Raw genomic sequence first — 15,752 nt, 5'->3', positions numbered from 1 at the left:
TTCAATTCATTAAATTAATAAAATAAAAGTTTAGAAAACATACTTTGTACTAATCACTCTTATAAATACTGGTATATAAATGAATAAAATACCATTTCTTTCCAATAAATGGCTCAGGCTCAGAATATAGCTGGGAATAGTGGTACACACTTGCAATCCTAATAACTAGAGAGGATAAGTGAGGAAGATTGTAAATTGGGGCAGTCTAAGCACCTTAGCAAGATTCTGTCTCAAAATACAAAATATAAATGGCTGGGGATGTACCTTAGTGGCAAAGTGCCTCTGCATTTAGTCCTCAGTACAAAAATCTGGGGGACAGTGCTTAGAGCATAGTTGGGAAAGTTAGACAGATTGACATGTTAGCATAATCAAGTGTAAGGTGCCATACAATGTTAGTGGGAATAAGTGGGTTGATGGGGGAGTGATCAATTCTGTATGGATGGGTCAGGGAAAGCTTCTACAATTGAAATTACTTTAAACTGAATTTTGAAAGATGTAGTGAGTTTCTACAGAACTGGGAGGACTGGAGTACATGGAAGAGGGCTATCCTGGTAGAAAAGGCAGTACAAAGGCTGCATGACACAGAACTGTCTGGGGATCTGTGGGTGGCTGGATCAGGGAGTGATAAGAGGGCTGTGGAGAGAGGGAAGTTTGGAGAATGAACATGGAGGTCTCATAGGTTGGCAATGTAGAATCAATATGGAATGTGAAGCAGAGGAAGGACTGAATCAGGTTTGCAGTTTAGAAAGTACTTGCTGTCACAATAGGCCCTGAGTTTGTTCGCCAGCACTACAATTCCCACCAAAGGACATAAATGTCTAATCAGACATTGTAGTAGTCAGCTTGAATTACTAGAATGAAATATCTGGGGATGGCTAACTTTATTAAGATATGTATTTAGCTTATGACTCTGGAGATTCAAGGGTAGGGCACTGGCCTCAGCTTGATTCTGATGGGGGCTCTCCTGGCTGCATCACATCACAATGGAGGTACATGTGTAAGGAAGGTTCACAGCTTGCAACAAGAAGCCATGGGTGGCGGAGATGGTATCCAATGATCTTCTAAGGGCACCCCTCCAACTGACCTAAGTACCTCCCACTAGGCCTCATTTCATAAGTTTCCACACTACCTCCCACCACTGCCACTCTGGGGATTAAACTTCCAACATATGAACCGTTGGGAGGAAAAACAACATCCAAACATAGCAGGCATGTTTGACTCTGAATATTGCAGGTTTTTGTTTTAAATACTCTGCTTTATTTTTTTAGAGCAGTTTTAGGTTCACAGCAAAATTAAATAAAAAATTCATAGAGTTCCCATATACCCAGCCCCCAACTCTCCTCTGCTATTGACATCCTGCACCAGAGTGGTACAGTTGTTACAATTTATGGACCTACATTGACATGATTAGCACTCAATGTTCATATTTTCATTTGGGTTCACTCTTGGTATTGTACATTCTTTATATTTTGACAAATGTATAATGGCAAGTACCTGCCATTATAATATTGTACAGAATAATTTCACTGCCTTAAAAATTCCCTGTGCTCCATTTATTCATTTCTTCCTTTCCTGTAACCTCTGGAAACTACAGATGTATTACCATAGTCTTAACTTTTCCGGAATGTCAAATAGTTGCAACCATACATTATATATATAGTCTTTTCAGATTGATTTTCTCCACTTAGTATTATGCATTTAATTTTCCATGCCCTTTAATGGTTTGATAACTCACTTATGTTTTATCATTGAATAATATTTTATTTTCTGGATGTGATATAGTTTATCCATTCACCTACTGAAGTACATCTTGGTAGCTTTCAAGTTTTGGCAATTTTGAATAAAGTGGCCATGAACATCCATGTCTAGCTTTTTATATGACTATAATTTTCAGTTCATTTGGTTAAATATCAAGGAACATGATTGCTGAATCATATGGTAAGAGAATGTTTAGTTCTGTATTAAACTGTCAAACTCATCATTATCCAAAGTACACATATGAAGACACAAATTGGTGTGAACATACTTTATATACAATCAGAGGTATGAAAAATTGTGCTGTATATGTGTAATATGAAATGTAATGCATTCCTCTGTCATTTATTTTTTAAAAAATCAATAAAAATAATAAAAAAACCTGTCAAACTGTCTTCCAAAGTAGATATCATTTTTTATTCCTATTACACATGAATGAGAGCTCCCATTGTTCCCCATCTTTGTCAGCATTTGGTGTTGTCAGTGTTTTGAGTTCTGGCCATTGGGTAATGGATTCTCTTTGTTTTTTTAATTTCAAATTCCCTAATATCATATGATGTGAACATCTTCTCATATGATTACTTATCATCTATATATCTTCTTCAGTGAGGCATCTGTCTAGGTCTTTTGTCCAGGTTTTAATTGGATTGTTTGTTTTCTTATTGTTGAATTTTAAGAGTTCTTTGTATATTTTGGAAAAATAGTTCTTTGTTATCAGATGTGAGTTTTTTAAATAAATTTATTTGTTCAAATTAGTTATACATGACAGCGGAATGCATTTCCATTCATTGTACACAAATGGAACAACTTTTCATTTCTCTGGTTGTACTTAATGTAGAGTCGTACAACATGTACAGTCATACATGTACCTAGAGTAATGATGTTTATCTCATCTACCATCTTTCTTACCCCCATAGATGAGAGTTTTGCAAGCATTCCCACTAGGCTGTGACTTGTCGTCTCATTCTCTTTTGCACAGCAGAATCTTTAATTTTAATGAAGTTCAGCTTATCAATGATTTCTTTCATGGATCTTACCTCCAGTGGTATATCTACAAAGTCATTAAACCTAAGGCAATCTAGGTTTTTTTTCTGTTATTTTCTCATAGTTTTAAAAATTTGCATTTCTCATCATATGACAATTTGTGAAGGGTGTAAGGTATTTATCTAGATTCATTTGAATGTCCAGCTATTTCAGTATCATTGTTGAAAAGACTTCCTCTTTGTATTATCTTTGCTCCTTCACTAAAGATCAGTTGGCTGTATTTACATAGGTTTGTTTCTGAGCTTTCTATTCTGTTCCATAAATATATTTGTCTGTTTGTTCACTAGTTCCACACTACTTTGATTTCTTTGCAATGACTACTCCAAGAGTACTTTAGTTAGTTATTTTGTATTTTCTAAATGAATGACTATATTGTCTCCATATAAAAATAGCTTTATTTCTTCCTTTCCAAACTATATGCATTTTAATCCTTTTTTTTTTGTATTATTGCATCTTCTAGGACTTCAAGTAAGATCGAGAAACATCAATGCTCCTGATCTTAGTGAGAAAATTTCAAGTTTCTCACCTTTAAATATGATACTAGCTGTATTCAAGATGTTCTTTATCAAATTGAATTTTACCTCTATTTCTAGTTTTTTAAATTTTTTTAAAAATAAGTAACAGTAGTTTGATTTTGTCAAATAATTTTTCTGTAGCTACAGATATGACCATGTGATTTTTTCTTTTATAGACTATTGATGTGATGGATTACATTAATTTTGGGATGTTGAACCAGCCTAGCACACCTGGAATATAAGCACACTTTATCATGGTGTATATATTTTTCACACATTCTTGGATTTGATTTGCTAATATTTTGTTGAAGATTTTTTAATTTTGTTTGTTTTTTGGTGCTAGAGATTGAACCCAGAGCTTCATGCATGCAAACATATGCTCTACCACTGAGCTATGTCCCAGCCATACTGAGGATTTTTGCTTCTGTGTTCATAAGATATATTGGGGTTTGTGGTTTTCTCATATGTTTTTGTTTGGTATTAGGGTAATGCAGACCTTGTATAATGAGATAGATATTGTAGAGAATTAATAAAATTTCTTCTTTAAATTATTAAAAGTTTGGTAGAATTAAAGACTTTGGTAGAATTCACCAATAAATCCATCTGATCCTGGTATCTTCTGTTTTGAAAGGTTATTATTGATTCAATTTTGGAGGGTACTGGGGCACTCAACCACTAAGCCACATTCCCAGCCCTTTTTTGTATTTTATTTAGAGACAGGCCTTCACTGAATTGCTTGGCACCTTGCTGTTGCTGAGGCTGGCTTTGAACTCACAATTCTTCTGCCTCAGCCTCCTGAGCCACTGGGATTAGAGGTGTGAGCCACTCCACCTGGCTTGCTTCAATTTTCAAAATAGATTCAGGCATACTCACATTTCCTGTTTCTTTTTGTGTGAGTTTTGGCAGATTGTGTCTTTTAAAGAATTGGTCCATTTCTTCTAGGTTATCAAATTTGTGGGCATAGAGTTATTAATAATATTCCATTATAATCTTTTTAATGTCACTAGGACATGTACTGATGTTTCCTTTATTGATTTATAGTTTAATTCTGTTGTGGTCTGAGAGTAGTCACTGTATGATTTTTATTCTTTTGAATAATATGTTAAGGTGTGTGTTTAATTCCTAGAATGTAGTCTGTCTTGATAAGTGTTTCATGTAAATTTGAGAAGAATATGTATTTTGTTATTGTTGGATGAAATAGTCTTTAGATACCAATTATGTCTAGTTGATTGATGGTGCTGTTGAGTTCAGCTATATCCTTTCTGCTTCTCTGCTTGCTGGATGTGTCCATTTCTGACACACCAATGTTAATATTTCCAACTGTCACAGTGGATTCATCTATTTATTCTTGCAGTTCTAGCAGTGTTTGGCTCTTTTGGCGTTTGGTGGGGTGTTGGGAATTGAACCTGGGACTTGAACATGTTAGGCAAGTGCTCTACTACTGAGTTACATCCACAGTCTGCCTCATTTATTATGATGGTCTGTTGTTAGGAACATACACATTAAGAATTGTATCTTCTTGGAGTTGGCACCATTATTATTATGTTGTGTCTCTATTCATCTCTGATAACTCTGGTTGCTCTGAAGTATTTAGACCTACTCCTGATTTCTTTTGATTAGTGTTAGATGGTACATCTTCTCCATCCCTTTGTGTTTGTTTCATACCTATATTTATACTTAAAGTGAGTTTCTTGTTGCCAACTTTTTTTTTTTTGGATCTTGTTTTGTGATCCACTCTGAAAATCTTTGTGTTTTCATTGGTGCAATAGTTAGACATTGATATTTAAAGTGATGTTGATATAGTTGCATTAATATCAACCAAATTTCTGTTGGTTTTCTATTTGCTGCCCTTGTTCTTTATTTTTGTCTTCCACACTTTTTTTTTCTTTTTATGGTTCTACTTTCTTTGAATATCAATTGTACTTTTGGGGGGGGGTACCAGGGATTGAAATCAGGGGCACTTGACCACTGAGTCACATCCCAGCCCTATTTTATGCTTTTATTTAGAGACAGGCTCTCACTGGGTTGCTTAGTGCCTTGCAGTTGTTGAGACTGGCTTTGAACTTGCAATCCTCCTGCCTCAGCCTCCCAAGCTGCTGGGATTACAGGCATGCACACCACACCTGGCTCTACTATACTTTCTAAAAAAACTTTTAAAAATGATTGTCCTAGAGTTTGCAATATATATTTATAGTTTAAAATTTTTGCTTTCAGATAACACCATGCCACTTCATTGTAATGCAAGTAACTTTTAATAATAACATTTTCTTAATGCATCCTTCCACTCCCTTGGATCATTGTTGTCATTCATTTCATACATATAGGAGTAATTGAATATGTTGCTATTATTATTCTGAACAAATTGTTATCTGTTTGCATAAATTAAGAATAAGAAAGACTGAATTGGGATGTGGTTTAGTGGTAAAGTGCTTGTCTAATATGCACAAGGTCCTGGGTCCAATACCCAGAACTGAAAAAACTAAAAAATATTTTCATTTTACCTTCAATTATTCCTTATTCAGTGCTTTCTTTTTACATAGATCTGGATTTTGGACCTATATAATTTTCCTTCTCATTGAATAACTTTCTTTTGTTCATTTGTCTTTTAAAAAATATTTTTAGTTGTAGACAGACACAATAATACCTTTATTTATTTATTTATTTTTATATGGTTCTGAGGATTGAACCCAGTGCCTCACAAGTGCTAGGCAAGTGCTCTATCACTGAGCCACAACCCCAGCCCTCATTTGTATTATTGAGATGGGGGTCTTGCTATTTTGCACAAGCTGGTCTCAAACTAATGGGCTTGAGTGATCCTCCCACTTCATTATCCTGAGTAGCTGGAACTATAGGTGTGTGTCACCAAGGCCATTGTGAGAATCTCTTTTAACATTTCTTGCAAGTTTATTCTATTTTTTCAATGTTTATTTTTTAGTTTTCGGTGCACATAACATCTTTATTTTATTTTTATGTGGTGCTGAGGATCGAACCCAGCACCCCGCGCATGCCAGGCGAGCGCACTACCACTTGAGCCACATCCCCAGCCCAAGGTTAGCCTATTAACAAGAAATTTCATAAACTTTTGTTTGTCTGAGAAAATATTTCTTCTTCATTTTTGTAGTTTCAAAGGATAAGGAATTCTAGCTTGGTGGTATTTTCCGCTTAATGTCTTAAATGTTTCACTCTATTCTTTCATGCCTGGTTTCTGATAAGTAGATATAATTCTTATCTTTGCTCTTCTATGGAGAGTTAGTTTTTTTCAATCTGGCTTCTTACAAGATTTTTTCTTTATCTTCAGTTTTCTGAAGTTTGGATATAATATGTGTGGGTATAAATTTTTGGCATTTATCTTGTTGAGTGTTTTCTGAGTTTACTGATATGTGGTTTAGTGTCTAATATTAAAATGAAGAAATTATCAGTCATTATTGCTTCTAATATGGCTTCTCTTTCTTAAATTTCCTTCTTCTTGATCTGGCTTATGATTGCATTATGTCCCTTGTATTTATCCCACGGTGCCTGAATACTTTGTTCCTTTTTTCTCCTCTTTTTTGTGTATTAGTTTTGGAAGTTTCTATTTTCACATCCTCAAGCTCAGAGATTTTTTCCTCAACCATGTCCATTCTACTAATAAGCCATCCTTTATTTCTGTTACAGTGTTTTAGATCTCTAGCATTTCTTTTTGATTCTTAGAATTTCCATTTCCCTGTTTACATTACCTGTCTGTTCTTGCATGCTATCTACTTTTTCCATTAGAGCCTTTAGCATGTTAGTTATACTTATTTTAAAATTCTGATTTGAGAATTTCAACATTCCTGCCAAATCTAACAATTGTTCTAACACTTGTTTAGTCTCTTCAAGCTATGTTTTTTTTTGTCTTTTAGTATGCCTTCTAATTTTTTCTTTTTGTTTAAAATCTAGATATTATGTATGGGTGACAGGAAGCTAGTATACAGATGTTTAGTGGTGTGATGTAAGATGTGGGGCAGGGAAAACATTCTATAATTCCATTATGAGGCCTTAGTCTTTTGGTGAGCTTGTGCCACTGAATGGTGAACTTCATCAGTGTTTTTTGGTATTTATTTTTCCTGCCCTTGAATGTGATAGGATGGCTAGAAGGAGCAGGAATTGGGCATTTCCTTTCCCTTAGGTAGATTAGGCTCTGAGAAAGCCCTGGGAAGTTAAGACTCAGAGTCTTAACTCCTGATGGCAGGCCTTGTTAATAAGAACAAAGTTCCTTAAACAGCTACTTTTGCTGGATGTGGTGGAAGACACCTGTAATCCCAGCATCTCAGGAGGCTGAGGAAAGAGAATTGCAAGATCCTGGTCAGGCTCAGCAATTTAGCAAGTAACTTAGTGGGCTCCTGTCTCAAAGTAAAAAGTCGGGGGGAGTGCTGTGGATGTGGCTCAGTTGTAAAGCACTCAGTACCACAAAAAGGATTACTTTTTCTCTTCCTATGCAAGAAGTGGGAAGGGATTTTTCTCTGGTAGTCACTTTGAGGATCTGTTGAGAGCTTCAGGAGATAAAACTCATGACAGCGTGGGAGTCCCCACATGACTGAGTTTCCCTGAAGCTTTTAATTCTCAGATCTGTCCATGCTCAGGCTCTAGGAATTTGTCAGGTACAGTTTAGGTTTCTCTACCCTGGCTCTGGTTCCTGCAAGGGATGCTCATGGATTTATGCTTTGGGAAGTTGCGATTTTTCTGAATTGCCTGTCTGTCTCTCTAATTATGGGGGTTGTGGTTTTCCTTGTGACCTCTCTTCTTTCACTCATAAAAGGAATTTTGGATTTTCCAAGTTTATTAGCTTTTTACTTATAATTTAGACAAAGTGGTTATTTCTAAGCTTCTTACATGCCAGAACAGAACCCTCTTTCTTATTTCATTTTTTTTCTCTTTCTTCTCTGCTTTTTATATTTCTAGGAATTGTAAGTAATGCCTTTGAACATAGAGCTTTCCTAATAATAAATCACCTTTTCCCAAACCTCTTATGGTGTTGACAAGCTAAATCAATCAAAAAATGGTAGGAAGAGTTAGGCCTTGAGGCCATGGATATCAACTTCAGAGAACTGTGGTTGCCATATGATATTTTCTGCAGACAGAAGGATCTTTCATTAGAAATTAGTGTAGCAGGGCTGGAATGTGGTTCATTAGTAGAGCACTTGCCTAGTATATGTGAGGCCCTGGGTTCAAGCTCCAGTACTCCAAAAACAAAAGAAAACTAACAAACAAACAAAAAACCCTCTTATAGCATATAGAGAATTATGATCATTCACTTTTAATATATGGGACTTAAACTTTTTGTATGTGTGTGTGGTATTGGGGGATTAAATCCAGGGGTGCTCTACCACTGAGCTAAATATATAGCCCTTTTAATTTTTGAAAATGTTAGTACAGGGTCTTGCTAACTTGCCAAGGCTGACCTTGAACTTGAAATCTTCCTGCCTCAGCCTCCTGAATCACTGGGATTACAGGTGTGCACCACTGTACCTGGCTAAACTGCTTTCTCTGCTGTGTATATTAGGTCCCAGATGGCATAATTTCTAGGAATCAATAAGATACATTCTGATTGTAGCAATTAACTTTTCAGAAAGAATGATTCCTAGTAGGACCACAGTTGCTCTGTCACTTTTGACATATCCCCTTCCAGTTACAGGGAATTGTACTATCAAAGAAATTCATCATGTTTTATAAAGTCAGAAAAGCTATCTGATAGAACTATCATTTCCTATTTGCAGACATTTACCTTGCAATCAACAAAATCCTCAAATTCAGACCCTTTGGCTGCTGAACAACTTTCTATCAGAGTCGACTCTTTGAGGATAGACTTAATTAAGCATAGCGAGCAGCCTTTCAGTCTGGCTGAGTGAACATGGGGAAGAAGTCTGATTGGGTTTTAGGAACTCATGCTGCCCTCTGGACTGATTTTCCCCATTGCTTGGTGTCTTCACCTGTGAGAAATGCTGTGGGAGAAGTAATTCCCACCACTACAGGGTCTTTGAAAGATGCCTCTCAGTAAGAATCTCTGGAGATGGGAACTGGGCACCAGTACCACCTTCTTTCTTCCTTCCTTCCTTCCTTCCTTCTTCCCTTCCTTCCTTCTTCCCTTCCTTCCTGACTGGGAATCCAACCCAGGCCTTGAACATGCTAAGTACATACTCGATAGAGTATTCCCACTGCTGGGCCACTAATATTTTATAAAGCACCCAGGTGACTCCATTTTGCAGGAATTCAGAGCCATGACTTTAAGGAGAAGGAGATTTTGGCATGAAGAAGTTGCCCCGTGAACTCTTCCATTCTTTTGGGACATTAAGGAGATGAGTGCACTGAGAAGAATTGTTCCTGGAAAAACAATAACACTTCTCCCTTCTGCCTAATACCATTGTATTTGTCAATTTACTATTACTATAATGAGATACCTGAGGCTAGACCTTTTATAAAAAGGTATTTAAGCTCACAGTTTTGGATGTTCAAGGATATGACACCAGTATCAGACTGGCTTTGGTGAAGATCTCATAGCAGATGGCACCAGAGTGGTGTAAGCATGTGAGGAGCAAGAGATTACATGCTGAGACAGAAAGCCAGAGAGTGGGCTGGGGCCAGGCTTGAATTGGGCAGGGGGGTTATCAGGGATCGAACTCAGAGGCACTTGACCATTGAGCCCCATCCCCAGCCCTATTTTGTATTTTACTTAGAGACAAGGTCTCACTGAGTTGCTTAGCACCTCACTTTTGCTGAGGCTGGCTTTGAACTCATGATCCTCCTGCCTCAGCCTCCCGAACTGCTGGGACTACAGGCATGCACCACTGTGCTCAGCTTCAAGCTTGATTTTTTTTTTTTTTTTACCACCCTGTGCCTGACTTTTGGGGACTGAGTTTGGCTTGTCTTAAACTTAGGGCTCAAGTGATTATCCCATCTTAGACTCCCAAGCATCTGGGAGTTATCCTCTGCAATATGTTTTGTTTGGGTCCCTGGCATTTATGACAGAGGTCCAGGTGGGTGGGCAGGGAAGATTTTTACAAGCCTTTTGGATATATTTTATTTGTTTTTGGTTTCTTATCTCTTTCAGAATATGCTTCTAGAACTTTCATCTATTATGAAAAAGTAATGCACCAAGAGCATTATCTGGTATCTGCGGAGTAAAGCTGCATCTTTGTCAATTCAAGACTATGGAAAAGCTTTGGGATTCATCTCCTCACAGTACTGTTACAGTCTGGATCTTAAATACCTCTCAAAGACCCATGTGTTTAAGACTTGGTCCCCAGCTTGGTGCTAATGGGAGATTTTTGGACCTTTAAGAGGTGGGACTAGTGGAAAGTCTTAGATCACTGAGGATGTGCCCTTGAAAGGAATTGTGGGGCCTGAGCCCCTTCCTTTTTCTTTTGTATATGGACATGAGGAGAACAATTTGATTCATGATACACTCCCACCATGATGTGCTACCTTCTCCAGGCCCAAAAGGAATGGGGCTAACCAATCATAGGCTGAAACTTCTAGAGGGCTATGAGCCAACATAACCCTTTTCTCTTTCTAGATTGATTACCATGAGTATTTGATATAGGGACAGAAAGCTCACCCACACACACGGAGACTCCTGGTAGGTGACAGGCTGTGAACAGGGTGCTCTAAACCTGGACTCATCTCCCCAGGATCTCTTTCTCAATGGGGACTGAAGCCAGCCTCTCATCCTTCTGTCTGGGCATGCTGTATGAGGCAGGTATAAGCCCAGGCAGGGAGGAATTGTGCACCACGAGGGAAAATCAAGGGGCAGGAGCTGCTGTTGCCCCAAGGAGAAGAACTGGGATATGTTTCTCTTTCCTAGCCCCAGCAGTCTGGTGGGACACCAGAGAGAGCATCCAGCTCTGCAGCAGCAGCAGTTGGTCCCTTAAACATGGATCCAGAGCAAGCCTGAAGCTCTGTGTTCAGCGTGGGCTCAAATATGCTTCTTGTCTGCAAAGGAAGGTAGATGATGAATTTTTATCCTCTTTCTCTTGTTGGTACATTTCTTGGGATAAACGAGCTGAATTTTTAGTTCATAAATGCTATGAAAATAAAATATTGATTAAAACACTGGCGAATACTCACATTGCATGATTTGATTCTATCTTTCCACTGGGACCATGCATCATCAGTGTGCTGCCATGACTGTGGCCCACACAAAATGGGTTTCCTGAGGATTAGTAGAAGCCAGCACCTCTTCTTTACCCTGCCAGTGGTCCTGAGTCATCCAGCCAAACTGTCTCCCAAAGCACTTAGCACTTACAGTGTAGACAGATACAGTTGGCCATGTGATGTGCACTAACTAGCTGGTCTATGAGGCTGCTTGGCTGGTTACTTGTTACTTGTCTGAGTTCTGAGGCTAAGGTGGGCTTAGTTCCCATGGGAATTACTTAACTTGTCATCTTCCATCCCATGGCTAGACTTTCCCAAACTCTGGCCACATACCTTGTAATAAAGGCTTCAAATTATAAGAAGAATCAGTTTGGTTCAAAGTCACAGGGCTCTGCATCATCTACATCCTGTGAGATAAAATCTAGAGGAAATTCATGTGCTGGCTTCTGCCTCTGACCTCATTCCTACATCACATACTCTGCCTAATATGACTGCTGATAGTGCTCCTACTGCTCCCTGTTGTTACCTATATAGCAGTGGACTTCTGGACAGCCTTTTGAGGACTGAGTTTGGCTTGTCTTGAACTTAGGACTCAAGTGATTGTCCCGTATTAGACCCCCAAGCATCTGGCCTACAGTTACATATCACCACACCTGGCCTGGGGACTCATTCATTCTTATACTGGCAGTTCCAACCCTCATTCTAGACAACCCTTCACTCACGATGCCTTTCTTTATATCAGCCTTGTAATTATAGTAATAGGTGCTATTCATTTTTGGTTGACAGTGATTTCTTGGTATATGATAATTTTTATTTATTTTTATTTTTTGCAAAAGGGAAGTATAGTAGGTGTATCTTATTTTCAAGAAGCAATTTCTAGCCATCAGAAATAGGCTCTCCACTTTAGGGGGTATTCAGACAGAGGCTGGGCAGCTGCTGGGATGTTGCAGAGACAGCTTAACATTGGCTGGGCTGTTTCATGCTTTCGGCTCAAATATCTCCTGGGTCTTCTCTGTTCTATGTTTTGTAGAGCTATGAAAAGAGAGTCTTCTACAGACAGTGACTTTGTAGACAAGCCAGTGAAGACCAGGCAGATGAAATGACAGTGGGACCAAATTTAAAAATGTGCCTTTTAATGTGCATATTGTATTTCAGGTACTCACAGCACATTATCTAAACCTGCATAGCTGTGTAAAATTCTTATTGCTCATCCCCATTTTTAGACCAAACAGGGTTCAAAGAGATGAGGTACTTTCCGCATAGATAAAGGTCACCCTATTGAAGGGTATGCTGGAGACCAAACCTAGGCCTACTTGCTCCTGTGCCCACTGTTCTCCATAAGCTGCTCTCCTGTCCCTAAGTCTCCTGCCCCTGGGAAATGATTTATTTCTACATCTCTCTGCCCAGCTAGTTTATGCAAAATCTTAAGAAGAAGGCCTGTACATTTTTGATATTGGATATTCAGCATTTTGCAGTGTTGGTTGAATGAAATATATGTATGTATAGATGCCCAAAACAATCTGTCTGGCAGCGTTTCCCCTATTTTTGTAATTTAAATGTCCTTCACTCTGAAAAGTCTTTACAGAGTTGTCAACCATACAGAACAAATAAATAGAAGTTAAAAATAGTTTGAAGAACTCAGTGTAAAATGTAATACTTCCAGTGATTGCTAGCGTCAGTGTCTCTGAAGGTTTTCATCCATTGATTTAGAGTGAGGGTCGCTGCTTCAAGAGTGTACTTGTCTTCAAGAGGTAGGTGTAAAAACTAGCCATGGAGAACCAACAGTGTCTCTTTCTGGTTGACCAGGCAAGTCAGTGGAGGTGTGTGTCAGGATCTGCAGGAGCCCCAGGTGTGTGTATGGACAGAAGGTGTCATGTTCTTGAATGAAATGAAAAGAAAGCACTTGCATAATGAGTTGTGTGCTTTTCTTCAGCTCTCTGGGCCTTCATTCTTTGACACCAGGAAGTACCATGTTAATTTGTATTAGGAAGGCAAAGGTGCTCAATGGGGAGAACTAGGAACCCATTCCATGTTTAGGACACCATCACCAGATGGTGTTAAATACACATCATACATAAACTTGTTAATGTGTCTCAGCTGAAGGCTTGTGAGTGGGTTAAAGAAGAGTAAAACATTTCAAAGCAATTTCAAAGAACAACTCAAGTTATTTCCAAATACATACAATAAAGCAACTGTCCTGATGAGGAGGGAGCCAGTCCTCACTATGGCCAGAGTAGATACAAATGACTCACAGGGAAGTAATTTTCTTCCCTTATTCATAGTAGGGAAGAAAATGACTGCTACCCATCTGGGGCTGGAAAGTCTTCACATGCTTCCTTTCTCCAGAATAGAAAAGCTGGTGAGGTTTATTCCTTTTTACACAACAACTATCACTCCTGCTACAGAAGCAAATGTTAAGGTTGAAGTTGCAAATGATCACAGTTCTAAATTACCAGGTTTGTCTACAGAAAAATTTGCTATTGTAACCCTCCTGATTTTCCAAGATTGGATTAAATAAGTTAATGGCTTCAGGCAAAAATGATCTACCTCTTGTATGACATTGATGTTTTCACAACAAAACAATCTAGTGTTCTCTGGAAGCCTTCCATGACTCAGTAGGTGCCTGAACCTGTAATTCTAAACTTCTGTCCTTGAGACTCATTGCATTGTTATGATGGTTTAATGCCCACCCCCATACCCCCATTCACTTTCATTTAGTTTTAGGGTTTTTGTTTTTTGAGATAGGGTCCCATTTTCTTGCTCAGGTTGGTCTTGAGTTTGTGGACTCAAGTGATGCTCTTGCATTAGCTTTCCAAGTACCTGGGGTAATCACTGAAGGAGAGGAGTGGAGTGCAGCAGCTTTTAATTTCAGTCTTCCCATCTGGTAGATGAGATATGGCCTGGATTCTGTGCACTGAGTTGGATGGACCTTGTGTGTATTCATTATTCACAGCCTCATTGTCAGCCCAGCCACATTGCTACTCCTCTCTTCTAGTGGCTTCTCTCTTACCTCGAAGTGTGAGTCCTGTGATACTCATGGACATCTGGCATGTCTACAATGCAGTATCTTGTTTTCCCTTTACATAAAAATCCAAGACACAAGCTATACACATTTCTTGTTTAACTATATTTACTCCCTGTAATTCTAAACTTCTGTCCTTGAGACTTATTGCATCGTTATGTTGGTTTAATGCCCTCTCCCACTCACTTTCATTTAGTTTTAGGGTTTTTTTTATGTTTATTATTGTTATTTTAAAAGTTTTTTGAGATAGGGTCTCATTTTCTTGCCCAGTTTGCTCTTGAATTTGTGGACTCAAGTGATGCTCCCACAATAGCCTCCCAAGTACCTGGGACTACAGGTGTGTGCCACCATGCTCAGCTTAGTTTTATTTTTTGTTTGTTCTGTAAAGCAAATATTTTATTTTGATATAATTTTAGACTCATATATCTGAAGGAAATAATACCCTTCATGTAGTTTTCCCAATAGTAAGATTTTGCATAACTACAGTACAATATCAAAACCAGGAAATTGGGTTTAATGCTTTTTATCTACTCTAATAAGCACTAAGGATTTTTAAAATTCAGAGTTTAGGAATTACATTAGCATTATAAAATTTTTAAGATTTCTAATCAGATTAATCAGGTAGTAGGGAAAGGTCCAAACTAGAAGAAGAAAAATGTCCTCTTAAAAAGAAAATATTTCTAGAGGCTTCCCACTCTGTAATCTGTAAAACATGGATCAGAGGCAAAAAAAAAAAAAAAAAAAAAAAAAAGCAGTTTACAATGCATAATGATATGTCTTTATTTCATCAACAGAAATGGTGTCTAGACAAAATTCAGTTAACACTAGCAATTCAACTGAGTGAATTTTTTTTTGCACAATAGTGTATTTACAATGAGTAAATGAAGTTTCAATTCATTAGTTCATAACAATGTTTTCCCCAAAAAGGTAAAAATTCTTAGTTACAGATAATAAGCATCAACCGCCATTTCATCTTTACAATAAAAACCACAAGAAAAACCACAATCACTTAGAAAACAAAAATAAGGACAAGCCTAAGAACTAGTACAATAAAATGATGCATTGAATTAAGTTACATTAATCGCATAGAATCTGTGTAAAAAGTATGTAGAAAAACACCTGATGTAACCTGTTACAGTCGTTGACCAGTTATGAGAGGTACAGAGGGTTATACAGGTAGATATGTGTGAAAACTGTCCGTATTGTTCGACCTGGGGGGAAGGGAAGAGGGGCTGCAGCCCCTTGCATACGCTGAGAAGACCCTGTTTTGAATATGGCCTCTGGAGTTTGTAAGGCATATATTAGAG

Source organism: Callospermophilus lateralis, chromosome 6 (genome assembly GCF_048772815.1).
Source record: "Callospermophilus lateralis isolate mCalLat2 chromosome 6, mCalLat2.hap1, whole genome shotgun sequence".
Lineage (NCBI taxonomy): Eukaryota > Metazoa > Chordata > Mammalia > Rodentia > Sciuridae > Callospermophilus > Callospermophilus lateralis.
The sequence above is the reverse complement of the archived record's forward strand: the minus strand, read 5'-3'. Positions refer to the sequence as shown.